This window comes from Apteryx rowi, unplaced genomic scaffold (assembly GCF_003343035.1).
Source record: "Apteryx rowi isolate R43461 unplaced genomic scaffold, aptRow1 scaffold_11, whole genome shotgun sequence".
In the NCBI taxonomy this organism is placed as follows: Eukaryota; Metazoa; Chordata; class Aves; order Apterygiformes; family Apterygidae; genus Apteryx; species Apteryx rowi.
The window spans coordinates 5262134-5268449 of record NW_020447308.1 but is presented as its reverse complement, the minus strand read 5'-3'; positions in this window follow the sequence as shown (position 1 = coordinate 5268449).

The window sequence follows — 6316 nt, the reverse complement described above, 5'->3', positions numbered from 1 at the left end:
GCCCTTCGAGCAGCCCGCAAGGACATGGAACATGTCCGAAGTGACAGGTCTCGGCTCCGCGCCTGAACCAGTTCATGCTGCATTGCTTAACTCCGCGCTGAATAAAATATGTGTCAGGCTTTGCGGGCCGGGGGCCAGGGCGCTGGGAGCACCCTCGCGCCCCCACGCACGGACGATAGCGCAGCATATTTTCCATATAACGAGGGGCGCGATGCCAGCAGTTATCTTACAAAACGTTTCGCAGAATCTGTAATCCCCTGCAACAGTCAGCACTTTGCTGTTAAAGTGCTCAAAAGTACGCAGCTCCTCCGAAGGCAGATAGCCCATGGCATCACAGCGGCCTGAGGAGCTGGTGCTGATTCGGAAGGGAAAGCAGCGCTGACGAGCCCAGCCCTGCTCCCTGCAGCATCCAGGTCTTCTCGGAGGTCCCCTGTCCAGGTGAAAACCCCTCTCCTTCACGCACATTTCGTGAGAGCTGACGATAACTCAGAGAAGGATTATTTTCCCCACCACCTAAACATATTTATCAGACAAATCACTGCAGCTTTCTCTGTTGAGCTGTCAGTACTAAAGGACTCATCCTGCCTAGCAATAACAAGCTCAGATTTTCTCTTCAGATGACAAGGTGCTTCAATGATACATAATTTCTGGGAATAGCCTCAGATGCAACGGTGGAAATTAAATGAGCATTCTCATGAGCAATTAAATGAACAAACATTTATTTTTAAGCTGTCCATTTCTAACTGTTCAGCTGCCTTTTCCCACTAGAGCTGCACAGCCATCAAAGCCGGAAGAAACTCTTAAGCAAATCACCACATACTTCTGGTCCCAATAAAGAGGAATTTGGATCCAAGCTATCTTGGTTGTCATCAGCAGAACTACAAGCTGACTGATGAGATTCTGCAAGTCAAACTTGGAGACAGAAAACATTTCTGTCTATTCCTCTGGGCAAGACACAGCCACTGATCCGTTCCGGGGCTTGTGATGCACTCTGGTGACCGAACTTTTGGGGGCCTCTGGTAATTTGCCATTTCTGGTTTTACCATAATGGATCACAAGACTCCAGGCAATAATTTGACAGTTCTAATATCAGGGAGCGGGGAGGAAATAGTTATAAAGGTGGCACAGTACTGGTAGAATTAATCCATTTCCATTTGTCTTTTATTTTGCCTACAGAAATGCTCAGCTGAAGTGGAAAGTACTCTTAGTATTAGAGGACAAAATAGCTGGGGGGAGGAAAAAGATGAATAAGAAGTTCCAGGACAAGCAGTGTCTGAACAGTCATGCCAGTGGGTTGTCTCGTATGGAATGACCTTGTCTCTTCATCTCTCGTGAGGAGGATTTTTTAACAAGACATTCACAGGAAAATTATTTTAGACATTATTGCTTAGCTCTTTGAGTTAATGTTGGCATGCCACGTGCTGTATCTAAGGTAAAAGTTCTGCATGCAAGTTTTTTGGGGTGTATAAGACTGTTTTAAAAGGCTGTCTGAAGCGAATGAATTAGGAGTCAGTGACACATAGATGAGCTGAAATAATACACCGACCAATATACATAGCTATAGGCAATATTTCCCTTAGTAATGTCACAAGGAAAGTAACAACACATTCCACCATCAAAGAGTTTTGCAGACACCGGCTGGTCCCTTTCTGGGCAAAATCAGTGCTACCATAGACAGGAACAATTCCGCCAGCCTCAGAAAGGAGATGCGTCCTCTGTCACCGGCSCTCGAATCAGATCCGCAGGGGTGAAAACGCTCGCTCCTCCAGACTGCTGAATGGTGAGCTCAGCGGGAGATGCGCTAAAGACACCCAGCAAACCAGCAGCAGAGCCCAGATCAGAACAAGTGAGAAATGCTTTATATTCATTCCCATGCTCCACGAGGGCAATGCCACCATTCAGATAGAAGAACTGAAAAAAATGGGTTTTACCTAAGTTTGTAACAGTTCGTAAATGTGTCAGAAGCAGACGCAAGAGGAAGAGCCTGTTAAATGAAAGGTCACATTACTGTTGAGTCACTCTGTTATGTTCTACCGTTGCAGCAGTATTTACAGAGATGTCTGCAATATGTATCCTTAACCTGATGCACAGACGGGGAGAGCTGTGAATTTGCTGTTGCTGTGCTTCTCTGCAATACCATAGCTCACAGAAAGTTTCTAGACTGTGAGTACACCAGCTCTTCTCTGCCAGCCAGCACTGGGATTGCCTTTCCTGTTTGGGGTCAGACGTGTACACTCTTAAATCTGCCACCATAAATTAGACCTGATCACACTTTTCCCTGCCTGTCTATCTGTCTCTGCCAAGAGCAGTCTCAGGACATGTTCATGCTATGATATAGCTGCCTCCCTATCTGCTGTGCATGCTAAGCGTCTCTGCAGGAATTAATTTCTCAGACTTCCCAACGTCATTTAACCATAATGAGGGGGATATTGCTCATAATGACTCCCCCTCCAAATACTCTGTGCTCCTATATACTGGTGTCCTATGTCCTGACTCCGCACTGGGAGTGCAGGGGGGTTGTATCCAGAGGAACAGCGAAGACATCTCCAGATCACCAGATGGCATGGTGGCTCCAGACAACTTTGGCATCTTGCATGTGGATGAACCCAGATTTGGCAGTGGGGCAGATATTCACCTCCAGGACTGTGGTGTGCACCTGGCCCAGGCAGCCGCGACACAGTCATTGACAGATACTGTACAATTCGATCAACTGGTGTCTACGCAATATTTTGCAGCTAGACCCCAGCCTGTGCTTCAAGCTGACCGGGAGTCCTGTAGCTGTGTAGAGCAGTTAACATGGCACAGAGCCAAAGCTGATCGTGCTTCTTTTACATGCAGCCTGAAGCATATACACACAAACATACAGGCATGCGTAAAACTACCCTAAAAGTCTACTGAGGCTGTACACTCAGTCATTCAATAGCTAAGAGTGATGAGAATTAAGCTTCCCTGTTTGGGGGTATTCTGATGAGTTGTAATCGAGTGATCAATGCCCTCTTCCTACATAAATCTCCCTCCCTCAGCATTAGCAGTGGCTGCTGTTCCTGAAAGAGCAGCTCCCCCACGTTTTTTTCTCTCCTCTTGTTTAATATGCAGCAACACGGCTTTTTACTGCCTATTATTCAAACTGTGCTTTGGGCACAATATTATTCATTTCCATACAGTTTTTCCGTGGTGCTCATCACAGCAGTGTCTGAGTGTTTCACGAGCAGCATTTTCTCTCCCAGTAGTTCTGAGAGGATGCTGTCCCTGTGCTACCAGTGAGAAAGAAAGGCAGGGGGCAATAAATTAAGAAAGGGGCCTCATCATTTTGAATTCCCAATATGAGTCACGTACAGTCTGAGTGCTTTAGAAATATGTTCAAAGCTCGGCTCCCACTGACCTCAGCTACAGCTGTAGTTGCACAACAAGCCAGGTCTGAAGATCTCCCACCTAAACACCCAGATAAGGTACAATGCACAGCCCACCGGGCATTGCTCACCAGTGACTTTAGTCTGGGGATTTTCTTATTTTTCAGTGCCAGATTTTGTACACTTACTATTCCTGTAACTTTGCCTTCTGTTTATACTTTTCTAGGGTTTGGGTTTATTTTTTTCTTGAAAATCATTATTCCATCACTCTTGATCAAACTCACCACAATATGGGGTAGCAGCAGGATGGATTGTTTTGAACTACGGTGTTTGGCATTTTACAGGCTCCCTGGTAGTAGTAGTAGACTGCAGCTTTGATACAGGCTGGCCACTTGAGGGGAGTGAGACACATGGTCTCCCATGCAGGGTTGTTTTTTTTTCCCCAGGTATTTTTTGGCCACAAAATTCCAAGATCCACTCCAGGATCCAGAAACAAATGGGATCTAGTGAGCTCCCTCCACCTGGTTCCCTCCTCCCAGCCTGCTTCCTTATCCCGGACACAGAGAATACAAGGATGGAGAAGCTGTCCCTTAGATACCTATTTGAAGAAGCCAATTAGTAACAAAGGCACCTAATTGCTTATTTAAGTGCCTAAACAATTATGTAGCCATCTAATGGTAATTACTGCTGCTCGGAAGTTTGGCTTCTATAGGGTTTTGCTATGAGCTCATTGAAGCCAAGCCTGACCAGCCGCTGTGTAAAACAAGTAGAAGAAACGCTAGGGACTGAACGGCAGCACTCAGCTGTGAAGGACACTGCAGGCTACGCGGTACTAACGAAGAAGTCTGCCATTTTATACCACCGGTCAGACCAAGTTCTGTCGAGTTTATCAAAGTATTCACACGAATTTCAACAGGATTGTAATCCAGAAATATGCCTCTTTTTAAAGAAGAGCAGGCTGTTTTAAAGCTCCTTTGGAAATAGTATGTTTTATGTTCTTTTAAGTTAGTGCAAGCTATGCTGCGCCAGCTGATGCTAGTGGGGAAGGGCTGTATGCATCAGGTGTCTTGGAGGTTGAAGCAATCTGACCCCATGAACTTGTCATTCTCCCCAAATTTCTATCGATCGCCCTTCTCCTGCTCAGTCACTTTAAAGCATCCACTTTAACAGATCTGGGGCTGAAGAAGAATTTCTTTTCCCATTCCTTTTCATCTCCACAAAATCTGTCTGTAAAAGTGAAGAGAAGCAGCATGAGATACTGCAAGATGCTATTTGTGTAACACAGCAATCCATTTGTAATCCTAAATACCACCCCATGGGGCAAAACAAGCGTTCGGTGGTTCAAGATAAAAGAAAGCCTTTCTGTACTTTGCACTGTACTTATTTCATGAAGCAAAATCCCCAGTCAAGCTAATTTTCTTCAAACTAATTTCCTTCATGCATATCACAGGTATTAAACTGCGACTGTGCCACGGACTGGCCTTCTCTTTAGTTTCCTGCCTCCAGAAGTGAATCGGAAAAGTAAGTGGCAAGGAAATAGCAAACAGCTGAACTTTTTGAAGTTTCTTACATTAAAAGGACTTCTACTTTCTCTTGCGTACACTTCTCCTCGCCAGGCCTAGCGGTTGAAGACAGGGAGAGTGGGCGCAGGAACAGAAGCAAGTGTGTGATAACCTGCTGAGATAGCATCGAGCTGCGAAGGAGTCCAAGGACCTGTTTCCCACACACCATTCAGTGCGCCTGGCACCAGGAGCCCACGGTTTCCCCTCCCTGCATTGATCCAGCAATCCAGACCTGAGCGCTATTTGTCCACAAACAGCTATTGTTTGCAGCACTGGCAAATGAAAAAATAAATATGTTTGTTTTCTCCACAGATCACGTTGCTTCCTACTCTCCCTTGATAAGAAGCATTTGGGGCTGGTGCCCAGGTTTTGTAAGCAGTGGTGTAAGCAGTAAGAGCCAAAAATGTGCTCTCTCCTTGTGGTCCTTCCTCTCTGTCTCTTTGCTCTCACTCATCGTCACATCTGTTCTGGGCCCAATGCCCAACAATTTTGCATTAACGCCTCAGTACACACAGGCTTGCACAGCTGAACGGTTTGCAATGCAACATACCCAATGCCATAATGGCTTCCCAAATCAAGCTCCTGCAAACAATTTTTGTTTACAGGAAGAATCATTTGGCTTTGTAATGCTACTTGTGAGCTGTGCCCAGCTGACTTAACCAGTTCAGGCCTTCCCAGAGAAATATTTTTGCAGGGCACAGTCATGCATCTAGAAAGTAGAGAACAGAGCAGGTAAACAAATACCCTTAAAGAAGATACCATCTCAGGCCTTGATCCTGCAAACCCGCACAGGCTTAACGTTAAGCACATGAGCAGTGCCAGATGACTCCGGTGGAGCTACTCACATGCTTACAGTGTTTGCCAGATCAGATCAGAGCCTTTATGTGTAACTGCAAAATAAAAAGCAAGTCTCCCAGTGCTATCAACTGTAATGAATTGTTATTAACGGCACGTTTTAAAATAGCCGTGGGGCAGATCCCGGGCAGACCCATTGGGGATGAAATGATGTGTGCAGACTTGTTGCAACAGAACCCGGAATTACTTTTTTTTCGGACAAAGCGCTGTGCCAGTCATACGACACGCAGGCAGCGCGGCGAGGCTGTTTGCCCTGTGCGAGGCTTTTTTTGGGGCGAGCCTTTCCGCAGTCCCGCTCTCTTCTCCGCACCTTTCCGGCGGATTTGCGCTGTCTCCTGTTTGAACCGCAGACCTGCTCTCCTCCTCACCCGGGAGCTATTTTTACAACGATTTCTCGATTTCACAACGTCCCCGCGTTACCTTGATGGGCGACAGCAAAACAAACCCGAGCCAGGCACTAGTCTGCAGCGGGGCCCCGGCGCAGCGGGTCCGCACGCACGACCCCGGGCTGCGCGGTGCTGCCGCGTCCCCTCCCGCGACGGGGGGGGG